Source organism: Artibeus jamaicensis, unplaced genomic scaffold (assembly GCF_021234435.1).
Source record: "Artibeus jamaicensis isolate MK-2021 breed Jamaican fruit bat unplaced genomic scaffold, CSHL_Jam_final contig_540, whole genome shotgun sequence".
Lineage (NCBI taxonomy): Eukaryota > Metazoa > Chordata > Mammalia > Chiroptera > Phyllostomidae > Artibeus > Artibeus jamaicensis.
Window position 1 is genome coordinate 4,403,966 of NW_026521879.1, and position 15,456 is coordinate 4,419,421.

At 41.8% G+C, this 15,456-nt stretch overlaps 1 long non-coding RNA gene across 2 annotated transcripts in view; it reads left to right on the top strand.

The window, feature by feature from the left end:
* The first annotated feature begins 1,001 nt into the window (after positions 1-1,001).
* Positions 1,002-15,456, top strand: part of LOC128628111 (uncharacterized) — a 32,598-nt gene continuing 18,143 nt past the window's right edge. For both annotated transcript variants that reach the window (XR_008392442.1, XR_008392443.1), the window contains exons 1-2: positions 1,002-1,065; positions 2,928-3,101. This is a non-coding gene — a long non-coding RNA (uncharacterized LOC128628111). The remainder of the gene's footprint in view (positions 1,066-2,927; positions 3,102-15,456) is intronic.

Sequence of the window (15,456 nt, forward strand, 5' to 3'; positions counted from 1 at the left end):
CAGGCTTTGCAACAGGTGCGACGGAGATACGAGTCCTACGCCACCAGCCTCCAGCTGAGACAACCCGATGGCCAGCTCCACCTGAACCGGGACAATGGATCTGGGTCCTTAACCATCGCCGGGGAAGCCTAGAGCCGAGGTGGATTGGCCCCTTCCAGGTCCTGCTCAGCACCCTCTCTGCAGTACGAGTAGCAGAGAAGCCCTACTAGATTCACCTATCACACACGAAGCCAGCCCAGCCCCCGGAGGACCACCAAGGAACATGGCGGATCAGCAAAGATCCCGAACAACTGCTAAGACTGAAATTTCTCAAACAGTAAGACTTTTCCTGCTTGTAGTAACTCTGCCCCATGGAGGATTCCAAGCTAGCCCCAAGGACCTCCACGCAGCCCTTTTTGGACCACGGATTGTGGAGCCACTGTAGCTTACCTAGCCTATTCTAGAACCTCCACAGGAGTCAGCCAGCCCAAATGGGTATGTGTACCAAAGCCTACATGGTTTCCTCCCTCTCTTACTCCCCTTGCTAGGGCCTTTACTAACAGTAATATTAATTTTAACAATAGGACCCATAATATTAAACAAAGTGTTTGCATTCATCAAAGACAGAATAGATGCTGTCAAGCTAATGGTCCTATCCCAACCCTACACCATCTTACCCCAAGAAGATGAGTCAATGGTTTGACCACCTCCCCACAGAAAAGGGGGGAGTGTTATACCCAGCTAGGAAAATTACAACTAGGGCATTACCCAACCCAAATCTGCAGTTCCTGGAACAGGGTAATGAACAAACATCAGGGAACAATTGGGTTTAAAATTCTAGCCAAATAAGGTAACTAACCCGGCCCGCCAGAAAGTGCCCGCCAGCAGCAGCACCCACCAATCAGGGACCCTCGCCGTTTTTAAATAAGCCAATAGCTAACCGCCACCTCTGCTTCTGTGTGCCTTTGCTTGCTTGCTAGAAAATATAAATACCCAGTAGTCTGTAAGCCAGGCGCGACTCTCATTTGCAGCCATTCTGGCATTTGTGTGTCTCCGGAGGCACCCCGAGAGTTCGCCCCTGCGCAGGTAAAACTTTGAAACTTTGGCCAATAAAACACCTCTGACTACCCAGCAGTCTCCGACCCTTCTTTGCTCGCAAAGATGGGTTGTAACAGGTACAAAGCACTCTCACCAGTGGACCATGAGAGGGTACCACAGTACTTTGGATTAACTAGTAATCCTGCCTGACACAGCTGACGATACCAGTGGCCTGAAACATAGACATGTGCTCTTTTCCTGACTTACAGTACCCGGAGTTGGGACAGTGGGAGAAGGGAGCGCTGTGTGGGTGTAGGTGTATACCTCAAAGGACTTTGATATTTTAGTGGAGGCATTAGGCCTGAATAGCATTAAATAAACATTTAGTTTCCTTTTCACAAATCTCTGGCATTGAGAGATGTCTTTCCAATTGGCGGCAGACAGAAGAGCCCAGTAGATATTAGTATTCTGTCCTTGGGAGGGGCCCCTGTTCTCTAGCAGTTTTTGGCATCCCTGGGTGGGCCAAATATTGCCCCCCCCCCCGGACCTCTTGTTCTGTAACAGCAACTGGAAATCATCATTCGTAAATGAGCATATGCAGCCCCGTGAGGGGACTGTTTTGCCCAGCGGTCAAAGTTCTGCCATGCTCTAGTTTCATTTTCCTCTTTGGCTTGAATATATTCTGCTTAGGCCTTCCATAGTCAGTGTTCTTGCAAGAACACGTTGTTCTCGATTACCTGTGTGTCTTTTGTATGGGTGGTAGGCAAACGATGCATTACTGCTGGTTTACATTATGAGCCCTTGCTATGTCCCATACATTGTTGACAGTGTTTGACATCTATTATCTCACTTCATCCCTGCACTGAGCCCATGAGGTTCGTCCTAGTATCCCCATATCATAAAGTAGGGCATAGAAGCACAGAGAAGTTGAGTAACCTCCCCAAAAGCATTTAGCTGGTATTTGGCAGAGTGCAGATTTCATCCCAGAATTGGGCCCTATCCTAGCCTGCTTCTGCTCTGACCTGGACACCCTGCTGAAGACATAATGTACTCAAGATCACATACTGTGCTCAAGGGGTGGAGTCTCCTTTGAAGCCGGTGAATGATCTTAGTGTCAATCCTGAAGAAGAGACAAAGGTTTAGGCAGGAAAATGGGACTAGGAAGGCTGGTCTTAGGTTGGAGGGAGGAATTTCTGTCTCCACACTTCATCTTTTTCTCTTAGGACTAGCCACAGTCAGCCCCTTCCTGTGGACACAAGGCCATGAAGACTGAGAGGAAGTAACACCTTGAATCTCGGATTGAAGAGTTTTAAGTTACTTTGTGAATTTTTTGTTAATCTTTTACAAAGGCTTGTTTAAATATCTTTGTTTCATTGCACTTGTGTTCAGAGGAGCAACCACGGTTTATATGAAACCAGAGAGAATGATATACACTTACTGTGAGGATAATGTTGTTAGCATAGAGAACCAGATATTAATAAAGGAAGAGAACAAAGGAAATCAGGTATTATTAAGCATAATCAACTAGGGAGCATAAATCTGGTTGTTTCCCTAGGAAGTTACAGGTCCCCAGATCACTGAGGGGAGGGACAGAACAATAAAGGGGGAGGTAAGGAGAAGTACAATAGGAGCCAAAATGGCGACCACTGGCGACCAGTCCAGCCTGGAGAAGAGACAAGATCGGATAAGAGACACAACCTTGGAGGATCCGTGGGGTGAATTGTTTGGGGGGGGGGGTGGGCCTATCAGAAGCCCACAAAAGCTTGGGAAGTTGATTGATTAGTTTGAAAAGTGTACCAGGTCCTTTCCCAGTGTGAGATAATATAATCAGCTTAACAGAGAAAAAGCCTTTTTTCTCTCACCAGGGAAGGGGTACCTACCCTGTTCATTTCTGCATTCTCTCTCCACAGCAGCCATGTGGGACCAGCAGCCACCTGTGGTCCTGGAGGCCTGTGAGCTCTGACTGTGGGCCCCAGCTGAGGTGCAGCCTGTAAAACAAGATAAGCTGGCTGGGTGGTGCAAAAGGATGGACTGGCATGGCACGAAACGTCTGGACACTGGCCTTATTTCTGGGCCTGCTGAAGGTGAGATCGAACTTTTTCATGGTAGGACCGAGATAGGACACTGCAAACTCGGTGGAATTCCTTTGATTTTGTGTCTGGTGCCACCAATAAATCTTATCACCAGATCTCCTCCTTTGTGGGTCTTCTGGAATTCTTTCCTCACAACACCACAAGGACCTCACTTTCACCAGCCACATCACGACAATAACAAGTAAAATATCCAAAGGTGGAATGTGACTTTCCATAGACAAGTTGAATTTACAGATCAGAAATTTCTCCCATGAAGAACTCATGTCAATCGCTTGCATTGCATAACTTTCATTTCATTGTGTTAGGGAATCCCCTTAAAATTCTGCAAAGCTCTAAGATGTAAAAGTCATGATGTAGTTCTCATTTTGGGGAATGTCTCAATCTGCTATAGAAACAAATATATATATGAATATATTCATATATAAGTGTTTACATACTAATATGATATATACACAGTATATGTATCAGTCATCATGAAATGGGATAAATTTCATAACATCAGCATAAACAAAGTATGTCCATGCGGTTTCTATCAGTTGTGCTTGAGTAGGGGTATCTTTTGTATTAAAAAAAAAACCCCTGAAGTTTTTTGAGGACATATTGGAGAGGGAGATGTACAGGATGTTCTAGTGGAGTCAAGGACAGGCTGTTGCGAAGCTGCACAGATGAGGAAGGGGATGAATGTAGCGCTGGAGCTGGTGCCAAGCCTGTGTGGGGAAGTCAGGGAAGACGAGATCTGTTGGTCACCCATTTGGAAACCTGAAGACCAATTCCCATGAGAGCCTGAGATAAAATCTAGTTGGAATGCCTTCGTGAGAGAATGAACAGTGAGAAAGTAGAGACTGCAAGTATGGAATCTTTTCCTTGAATTTTTGCTCTGAGGAAGAGCAGAGGACAGTTGGAAGAGGTTTTACTGCATTTTAAAACTGTTTCTATTATATTTGTCAGCTGACTAAACTAACCAAGAGAGAAAACTTGATGATACAGGAGGTAATCGAGTTACTGTAGGAGCACAATCCTTGAGCTTGCAGTGATTGGATACAGTGCACAAATGGAGGAATTGATGTTGTACTGGAACATAGATGTTTACTCTAAAGAATAGGAGAATTTACAAATGTGCAAAAGTCTCAAGTGCCGGGAAGCAAAAACTGAATGGATTGAGAAATGGTCTGGAGAATGGCAGTTTAGCATCTTATTTTATACATTACAATCATAGGAGGTGACAGAAGGAAGTTACATGAAATCTGTTGGCGATAGATTAGGGAGGCAGGAGAAAGCAAAGTGGGAAAAACTTTGGGATTGGATAAAAGGTAAAATGGTAAACACACACTTCTTTTACATAGGTGGTTAAAGGATAGTTAACAGTCAAAAATTAACATAATAACAATGAGGAGATTTGTGGTCTCAGCTCTGGTGCAGTGGTTGTGCCCAAGAGACTTGGGGTGGGGATGGGATGGAAGTTACCTTGACATTGCAAAAGTATGTTATCATAGATGCAAAAAGACAACAGACAGGTTTAGTTCGGGTAAAGGCTGACCTTTGTTAGGGAAAAATGCAAACCTAGGACATGACTTCCTGCCATGAATTACTTTTAGTTAATAAGTTTTAATTTCAGAGCACCCTTTGTGGTCACTTTAGGTCACTGAGTCTGTGAGGCTGCCTCACAGTCCTCCCCTGAGCCTGTCAGGTTAATATGGGGCCTCTTCTTCCGCACAGCCAATCAGCAAACTCATGAAGTCATGGAGCCCATGACTCCAGCTTTTTTAACCATCGTGATTAATGATTTTTCCCCTATGTAGTACATCTCCTAGAAGCCACTGAGAAGCCAGGTCTTTGGACACTAACTGTTTTATCTGGGACTCCAGACTTGACACCGACAGGAAAAAGCCAGCACCAATTGCTATCATGGCTCCATTTGCCAAGCAGGCCCATGACCTTATTAAGCATGACTGCCATTTTACTCTTCTGAGCTAATGTTCCCAATACTGAAAAATACTGGAAAGCAAACACAAGGTAAAAAAAAATGCTGCCCACAGCCACAGGTAAAAGGTAACATTAGAGCCAACTGCAGCTTATGCAAAACCAACCAAAACCTCCTGTGTTGCAAAGCCCCTAACAGCCTGGCAGCCAGACTACAGCACTCCACTTCCACCCGTTATAAGACCATAAAAGCGCTAAGTCCCAAACTTTTGTCACTGGTGCGTTTCTCTGCATCTAGCCCCTTTCCTCTCTTGTAAAGTGAATAAAACTTGGCTCTCTGCATGTTCCTCTTTGTGAATTCTTTCACAGCCTGCATCAATAGCCACCCCAACTAGCCCTATTTTCTCAAATAACAAACCCTTAACTTTTTTGGCTGCAAACTCCTGTTTGCATTTGATTGGGCTTTGATTTGTGCAGGTAACAGGGGTTGTACAAAATGGAAGGTTTTTATAGCAAGAATGGCAGGAGAGTATTAGCAAAAGAAAAGACAGAATTATTTTTAGATCAGAACATCTTCTTTCACAGAGAAGGGAACTGCAAGCACTCCATCATGAGAACTGCAAGCACTCCATCATGAAAACTGCCTCTTCCTAAAGGGTATTGAGAAGGCTCTTGTGACAGAGTACTTTACCAGCGCTTGACCAGAAAATGCTGGACTGGATGGTTAAGATTATGTTTCTGGGAGAGTTCAAACTGGAATTAGATGAAATATTAAATCTAGGTTTGGTATTCTGGGCTTTTAGCATAAGTGATACATTTTGGGCCTATGGTTTTCTTTTTAACAAAACTCAATTTTACAAGTACTTTTTAGCCTTTGGTTATGGCATCCTCCTAATGTCCCATGGATTAAAGCAAGTCATATGGCCAAACACAAAGTCAAGGGACAAGAAAGTTCAGTCTACCCATGCGTGGGTGAAAAGATGGAGTGGAAAGATGGAGTGAATATTTATTCATGATGACTGAATCTACCATGTTGACAAACTAGTAAGACCTATGAATGACATATGAATATCAAAATATGTAATGATTAATATATAAAAATCAACTAACCCTGAGAATCTCAATTAGTTGCTTTTAACTAAAGCACAATTTCCTCAGTTCTAAACATGAACTCTTAAAGAAAATATGTAAGCATTAAAATCATATTTCAATGTAATGCTGAATATAATAAATATTTCTATGTGATTTAGATTTTTTGCTTTCTCATTTTCTTTTGTAGTTTTTTAAATTTTATGACATATAAATGGTTGTACCCATTTCAAAAATGAAATGTTACCAAAAATAAATTTAACTAACTTATTCAAATGTTCAACCAAAGTATTAAAATATCTTGCTCTTAGACTTCACTGATATTCGATTGATAAAAATAAGCAAGTCTATTTTATTCATAATTAATATTTCTAAAGTTAAACCATATCTTGTCAAATTTATAACAGGGCATATGTTTAAAATATGCAGCTATAAACATGCTAATATAACCATTTCGTAGGGGTCATTGACTAATAAATACATCCCAGAAGAAAGCAAAGACATTTCAAAAGATGAAAGAGTTGCAAATTTCTGTTTGAAAATTTTAAGCAAATTACTTTAAGATATGCCTGACTGTTATAAAATGCATTAAGAGTTCAGCTGTATAAATTACTTAATATACTCTGCAAAGTAATCAAAAGAATCCCTTGGGCTAATACAAGAAAGTTATCAATATATACTTATGTATTTCATTTATATTTATCAAATATTTGATAATATTATCATCACATACTGTCATTTTTCTGTGATGGTGCTTTTGTGTTAATATGAATGATGTCTTTTAACTCTGAGATAACAGATAAGAGAGAGAATTAGAGAAAGAAAAGGGTTATATACAACCATAAATCCAGCAGGCGATATTTTGCTAGTAAATCCTCTCTTACTTACACTTCTATAGCCCATGACTAAATGGATTTCTCACTTTTTGTCTGGACAACATGAAAATAGGTTGGGTACCAAACTCTTCCTGTTAGAACTCCATGAAGGTCAGTAAATTGTAGTATGCATCTGTTTGTAACAGTCTTATAGTCTATAACAGGCTCAGATCATCTGTATACTCCCTGGAGGACAAAAATAAGAATCCACTGAATATGCTCAGCCATTAAACTTGGGGCTTCATCTAGCACATTTGTGCCCTTCTTGAAAAGTGTCCTTAACAGAGTCACAGAGCTTTCCTGGAAGCTGCAATTAGGAGGGTATCTTACTTCTCTTGCTAAAAATATATGCTCTGAAACTGTCCTGCAGCAGCCTGAGACAGGAGGGTAATAGGGGGTGGGAACAAACAGACTGGGTATTTTTTCAAAATGCCACTAGCCCTTATTTTCTGACCTCAAGCCCTGGAACTTGCCAGAACCAATACTAAAATTCTGTTATATCCTCCAGGGAACCTCTAGAAATTGCCCAGACCTGCCATTGTGTTTAGATTACTTTTCAAGTCACTGAATTTGGAATTGCCAATAGTTACACTGTGCCCTCAATTGATGTGAAAATATTAAGATTATTGTGTTAATTAAAATATCCTTGGACACCTACACTTTCCAAAGGGTGGGCTAAGGAAAGTTCCGTGTTCTAGTGAACAGGTTTGTGATCTCGAGTGACCCAAGGTTACCTAGGTTCCATTCACAGAAACCTGGGGGCTTCCATCTTCTCCTCACCCTGAACCACTACCTTCTAAAGTTGTCGTTAAGCAGAGCAAAAAATACCACCACAAATTATGCCTCTTTGGCATATTGTTCATTTTGAGCTAGTTATTTTTAAGAAACAGCAGACACAGCAGAAGCTCTGAAAGCTGAGAAGTTACCCTTTTGTAAGAGACATTTACATTTATAAAGAAAATATTCATTTGCAAGGGTGTCTCCCTCTCTATACCAGAAAGAGGATGACTCTAAATCTCTAGAAACTCTAAGCTTTGGAAAAGGCAAGGCTTTCAATATGCACAATAAACTTATCCTTGTTTGCTGTGCTTTTCCTGGTAACCTCCCATAACTGGCCTCCTTTCCCAGCCTCCCAAATCTTTTGTCTTTAGCAGCAGTTGATATTTAAGGTGATGGCTTGGACCACTTCAGGATTACTCAGTTTTCCTTGGTATTGTTGGGGTATAAAATATTTTTTCCTCCTACCTTTCTACATTCTTCTGGCTGTAGAATAATCAAATTAGCATGAGGTAGATTAATGGAAAAAAGTAATTAAATTTACTATGGATGTACACGTGGGAGTACCATAAGAATATGAGACCCAAAGACACATTGGGCAGTTGAGGCTTATATGCCATTCTGGAGTTCAGGCAGGCGGGTTATGTAGTTTGTGACTTCAAAGGAGAAAAAAGGCATTTCACAAAGAGATGGAAAAGCAAATGCTTGGTAAATGTTTTCTGGCCATTTTTAACAATGCAACACAGAGAGGACTCTGAACAAATGTGTCTTGCTTGTTCCCTGTCTGTCGTACCTAATTTGTATTAAACTACAGTTACCTATGATGATGCTTCCATCCTGGAACAGGTCCTTTATCTAAATGCAGTTAAGGGGAAGTTTAAAGAATTTTTCTGAGTTTTTCCTTTCTTAAAAATAACCAGCTTAAAATAGTCAATATCCCAAAAAGCATGTTTTAGGTTAGCAAACTCTGCTACCTATCAGTATCTACCATATATACTGGAGGTATATGTGTTATTGAACTTCTATTTGTTTTTCTCCTGTTTATCTGTCTTTTTATTTTTGGGTAGGAGTCACAGCCAAGAACCTATAAGGGAGAGAAAAAACATTTTTTCTTCTCCTACATTAAAGACCTTTCATCTTTAAATATCACACACATATACTATATATATACATATATTTATGAATATGTATATATAATATATATTCATATTTATATGTGTGCATAAATATATATTTATATGTAAATAAGTATATATTTATATATACATATCCCTTTAAAAGAGGAAGCAATGGACTTCTGGTCAAAATGGCAGCATAAGCAGACATGGTTCACCTCTCTGTACAACCACATCAAAATTGCAATTAAAATATAGAACATCCATCACTCAGAAATGTCAGAAACTGAGTTGAATGGAAATCTGGCAACTATAAAATTGAGTTGAATGGAAGTTTGACAACTATGGAATTAAAGAAACCGCATTCCATCCAGACTGGTTGGAGGGCTGCAGATGCAGAACAGACTGGTACTACAACAACGATGATAAAAATTCAGAAGGGATATCTTGGGAGCACGGAGTCCAAGACCCACATCAGGCCCCCGGCCCAGGATTCAAGTGCCAGGAAGATAAGTCCCCACAACTTCTGGCTACAAAAAACAGCAGGGATTGAGTCAGTAGAAAAAACTGCTGGAGCCCTAAGCAGTTTCTCTTAAAGAACCCATGCATGAAGTCACTCAGACTCACTCTCTCTGAGTTCCAGCACCAGGGTAGCAGCTTGAAAGGCACTGGTAGTATACAGGGAGACACTGAAATGTCTGGAATCAAGGGTGGCAGAGGCCATTGTCTCTTTGTTAACTTCCCCCCCCCCACCCCCATTGAGCCACAGAGCCAGCAAGCTTGTGTCCTATCTGAGACTCCATAACCCTGGCCAAAACTGTTTGATCTGCTTTGGAGTTCCACAGAGTTTCAATTTATAGCCCCACCCAAGCTGCTTTTCCATAAGAAAGGCTGGTCCTGAATCCTATCAAACAAAAAATAGCTGGCTTTAGTGAGTCTAGCAGCAGCAAGATTAGATTCACAGCTTGGCTTCACCTGGGAATCTCCAAACCTAGCACAAGTAAGGATCAGCTCAGATTGCTTTAGGGATTGGGCAGGGTGCCCCAGGCAAAACACAGGTGGGGGATGACCTTGGCCTGCACCATCTAGGAAACCCCAGGGCCAGCACACACAGTGGACAGCTACAGACCACATAGAGCACTGCCACCATGGCCCCACATAGCTGATCCTCCACAGATGGTGGAGGTTAGTGGTCAATGATCACAGCCAGTCCTTGCAGCTGAGTGCCCTGGGTAAATCCCTCCCATTGATCAGCCAGCAGTAACCAAAGCCAACTACAAGAGGAGGATCTACACAGCCCACATGAAGGGCACATCTTGAGTACCCAGCTTGGGTGATAGGGGAGGCTGTGCCACCGGACCCTACAGGACAACTACTACATTAGGCCACACTACCGAGACATGGAGTCAAAGCAGCTCTATCTAATATATAGAAACAAACATACGGAGGTTGCCAAAACAAAGAGACAAAGGAAGATGAGGCAAAGATACATGGACCAAATGAAAGAACAGGTCATACTCCAGAAAAAGACCTAAATAACATGAAGATAAGCAATCTATTAGATGCAGAATTCAAATCACTGTTAAAATGGTGCTGAAGGAACTTAGTGAGGACCTCAGCAACATAAAAAAAGACCTAGTCAGAAATGAAGGATACACTCATTGAAATAAAAAACAATTTACAGGGAAACATCAATAGAGTGGATGAAGCTGAGAATCAAATCAATGATTTAGAACATAAGGAAGCAAAAAACAACCATGCAGAACAAGAAGAAATAAGAATCCAAAAATAGGATAGTATAAGCAGCCTCTGGGACAACTTCAAGATGTACCACATTTGCATCATAGGGGTGCCAGAAGAAGAAGAGAAAGAGTAAGAGATCAGAAATTTATCTAAAAAAATAGTGAAAGAAAAGTTTCCTAATTTGGTGAAGGAAACAGACATGCAAGTCCAGGAAGCACAGAGTCCCAATTATGATGGATGCAAATAGATCCACTCCAAGACACAACCCAAATAAAAGGCCAAAAGTTAAAGATAAAGAGAGATTTTTAAAAGCAGCAAGAGAAATTAGTTACCGGATGGCTGCCAGATGGGAGAGGGAAGGGGGAGAATGGGTGAAGAGGTGAGGGGACCAAGATGTACAAATAGGCAGTGACGGAATAGCCATGGGAATGTAAAGTACCATTTAGGAAATGGAGTAGCCAAAGAACTTACATGCATGACCCATGGACATGAACAATAGTGTGGGGATTGTCTGAGGGAGTGGGGAGTGCTGGGTGGAGGGGGTCAAAGAGGAAAAATCAGGACATCAGAACATTGTAACAGAATAATTAATAAAATATAATAATAAAAAAAAGAGGGGGCAAGCCAGCATCTGGCAAAGTGTATATTTATTAAAATTAAATACAAGAAAACAAGTTATGCTAGCTAGCTAATATTTATATAGAATACAGTAAAATCCTGAGAAGTTTTTACATGTTGCAAGTCTATCAGTATTGGTACTCATACATTTTAAGTAAAAAATGTTAGACAAACACATAAAGAAACAAAGAAGCAGAGAAAGAGAGAAAAAGGAAAAGGATGAGGAAGTGTGTCATGTCACATACTTGGAGCTTGAGCCCCTCCTATCCCCGGTTTGCAATATCCAGTAAGTCACCAGCACCTACTTTCTGAATAATGCTCTCCTATCCTGTTTGCCACAGTTTTACTCAGACTCTCAGCCTCAGCATTCCTTACTTGAACTATCACAACTGTCCAGTTTCTCATTTACTTTCCCCCCCTGCTAATCAGAATAATCTTTCTAAAATCCATATCTGCTTATGATGGCTTACTCTCTGGCTTCAGTGAACACCCAGTAACCACAAGATAAATCCAGTGTTGGCATAGAATACACATCTTTTCAGAACCTGACCCCTATTCTAATCTGATCTTACAGCTACTCCTACTTGATTTTCTCAGTCCCTGCTTTTGCCTGAAATGTTTCCTCTGCTCTCCATCATCATCCCAGGTGTTTATCCATATGGATAGAATTTGTTTATGAAGGATGGAGTTAACTATTTCCTTGTAGTTACAAAAAAAGTGTATTTAATAACTTAATATCTACTCTTATCAATTAATTTGGAAGTAAAGCATATTAAGAGCTTCTTAATAGAAGTTCCTCCTGGTACTTAAGTTATATCTGGTTCACTGGAAGCATGGGAAGGAAGGAGGAAAGGTCAGTCTCATATACAATAGAGAAAACACACAGCAAGGCTAACATCACTGATTAATGTGGTTTATGGGATAATTTTTTATCCCTAATAAATCATAACTAAGTCTTCCTCTCTAATTTGAAGACAATTTTTAATGGGAAGCAAATTAAAGAGTCAGTTTACACATTTACATACTCCATTTTAAATTTACCTGCTTGACCTTTGTGTGAAAATCTTGTACCCTCATTTAAATTGATCAGTAAAAATGCAGAGAGAGATGAACACAAAAAGAGAAAGTTATTTTAAACTTTACCTAAATTTATTCTAAATTCATATAGATGCCAACAAGGACTGATCTCATAGGAGGGTCATTTATTTATCAAACAGTAACTGATCACGGTGGGGGCCCCAGTGTTTGGTTCTGTGTCTAGGTGAGTAAATTCCACAGAGGGAACCAAGGAGGACCAGGCTGAGTAGAAGACCAATGGCAGAGAAAAGTCCCTATGGGGGAAAAAGAAAAGATGAAAGAGATGATGAGACTCTAAAAAGCAGCATCAGATGTAGGAAAAACATATCCTATGGTTTCTGAGCAATGTGGGCTTTCTTCATACCTCCTCTATCACTCCTATCCTCATAGCAGTTGATATGTAAAACTTGGACTTACACTCATTTCCTTCAAATATGAAAAATCTTATATTTGAATTACAAAGTTCTGGTTTCCTAAGCACTTTATAATTAGCTGAAACAGGAATATGCTCTATTTTAAACTTACACAGTCAGTTGTATTTTTCATTCTTTTACTCTCCATTTTTCCAATTTCCTTCCAGTTTCATAAGGAGAGTAAGAAATGCAGTGGTGTTAAGAAGAGCATTCGATAGTGTTAAGTGAACACCAGACAAGCAGATGAATATCCATCTGAAACCCATTCAATGTTTTGTTTAAAAATTTTATTTAGATAAAGCCACAGCTTGAGGGATCAAGCTCTTCTGTAACGGAACAAGGGACCAAGGGGGGGGTCCCTATACACTTTTTATCGAAAGGAACCCCTGCTAGTTTCGTTATGTCTGCCGCCTTAGGAAAGACATCTCTCAATGCCAGAAATTTATGAAAAGGAAAAGAAATGTTTATTTAAAGTTATGCAGACTTAAAGTAGTGACCTAACATCTTCATTAAAATATCAAAGTCCTTTTTGGATACCCATAGATGCCCACAGTGCTTCCTTATCCCCTTGCCATTATTTGGGGTACCGTAACTCTGGAAAGAAGCAAATAAATATCTGTGTTTCAGGCCACTGGCACTGTCAGCTGTGTCACCATCCAGGAAGGATCTCTACTTAATCCAAAGCCATGTGGCTCCTTCTCATGGCCTATTGGCAAGAGTTCTTTCACCCTCTTCCAGGCAAAGTCTCTCCTGCTTCCCAGGCCAAGCAGCCAAAGGAAGCACCTCAAAGCCACGTGGTCCTCTTCTACCAAAGCTGCACAGAGGTCCCTCTCCTCAAATGTTGTAGACTGCTCTACCCGGTTCTAGGAATTGTATCTCGACCCCTTGTGGCTAAGGGTGAGGCACAACCTTTGGAATGTGAGCCGCAGTAGATAAAGCCTGTCTCTGGTAGCAAATGCTGCCTCAGTTTCCTCTTCCTGCCCCCAAAGCTTGGTTGGAAGTCAATGATGGGTAAGACCCCTCACAGTGGGGGGCAACCTAAGCCAGACTCTATCTCTTTGGAGGCCTTCATAGAAGGACTCAGGGGACTGCAACAAAGAACAATAGACTCTCACCCCCCAGCTTTGACAGAGCCCGAGTCCCCATGTTCTCTGGGAGAAGCACTTCCTGGCTCTAATCCCCTTAAGCCTGAATACCTGTTGGGGAGGGGTGCAACAACTTGCCTTGCTAGAGCGTGTCCTGGAGGAAAATCTGACATCACAAAGACTTCCTGATAAACCTGTGAAATCTGCTCTGCTAAGAGTGCTTTCATCCATATGTTAAGGGTTCGAGCAGGAAACCCTAAAACTCTGTTCCTGACAGACTCTGAAGCCCTCGGATTTGTTTGAAATGTTATCTACTGTTTGATCCTTGCCGCACTGTATTCCTGTGCATTACAACCCAATAAAAGGCCTTGGAGGAGGGGGCTTGAGGCCTTTTTCCCCCTGAGAAACTGGCCACTGCTCATGGCCTTTTTCCTCAGGAAAAATGGCCACTTCTCCCTAAGCAGATCACATCGTGTCTCAGTCATATTCACTCTCATCCGTGGCACACGGGGGGACTTGCAAGGAAAGTGGCCCCCACACTCACATGGCTGTGGGAGTCTGTATTCCACCAGAAGCACGTGGCTCTCTTCCCCTGCACTGCCACAGCCTGGCGATCCTCTCTCCTGCCAAAGTTGCGTATGGCTCTCTCTTACTGTTTGCCAAGTCTGGGTTTCCATCTTTGTGCCAGTCCTCCGCTCCAGCCCCATTCCAACTCCTCCTACAATTGGCTACACTTGCCAGCACTTCTCTATTCTTCCAGCTTTACTGGGCTGCCAAAGTGAGTCTGGGCAGGAGTGGCCCCATGGCACGGAGCCAATCTTGTCCAAGCTCTCACACAGGCACTGTCACCTGGGGCACCTGCCCCCAGTTACAACTTGGATGGAAGTCACTTTCCATCCCCCTGGCTCAGAGCCTGACCATAACTATTTAACATATCTATGCAACCAGTTAAAAGTTATTGATATGTTAAATGCACATGCCAGAGGTTAGCTGCAAAGCTGTTGCATACAAAATAGCTCTGCATGTTCCTGCTCCATGTGTCCTTTCCCCCAACTCATGCCCGTGGTGGTGGTGGTGGTGGTATGGACATTCTATATGTCTTTCTAATATTTCCTGGACACCTTGAGTTCTGGACCCCATTCCAAATCTTTTGTGGGGGCCCCCCTCTTGGCTGCACCCTGTTACACTTCCACAAGACAGGTCATCTCAAGTCTGAAAGTTATAGAACTGACTGTTTCTCTGAAACATATATGACATACCCCCATTTAAGAAAAAAATTATCATGAGTGTAATTTTTATTATAAAGTAGCTTAAATAATGCAGAAACAAAACCAGTGATTTAATTGTTACCAGACAGGGGTCTGGCCCTGACTGGGTCTGCTTAGAGTCAGCTACAGTGTGTGGGTTCTTGGCCTCATGTAGGAAAGATTTCACAACACCAGTCCAGGTGGCTATGAGGTTACATTTATTAAAGCTGAAGACCATGAAACAAGGAAGACTTAGCCTAGAGGAAGCAGTAGGGCAGCTTAGGCTGGGCTGCCTTAGTTCACTGGGGAGTCAGAGAAAAGGGGGCTTTGGTGACAGGTTCTGGGGATTAACTTGGGACAATCTGCCAAATGCCCATTGCTTTAGAG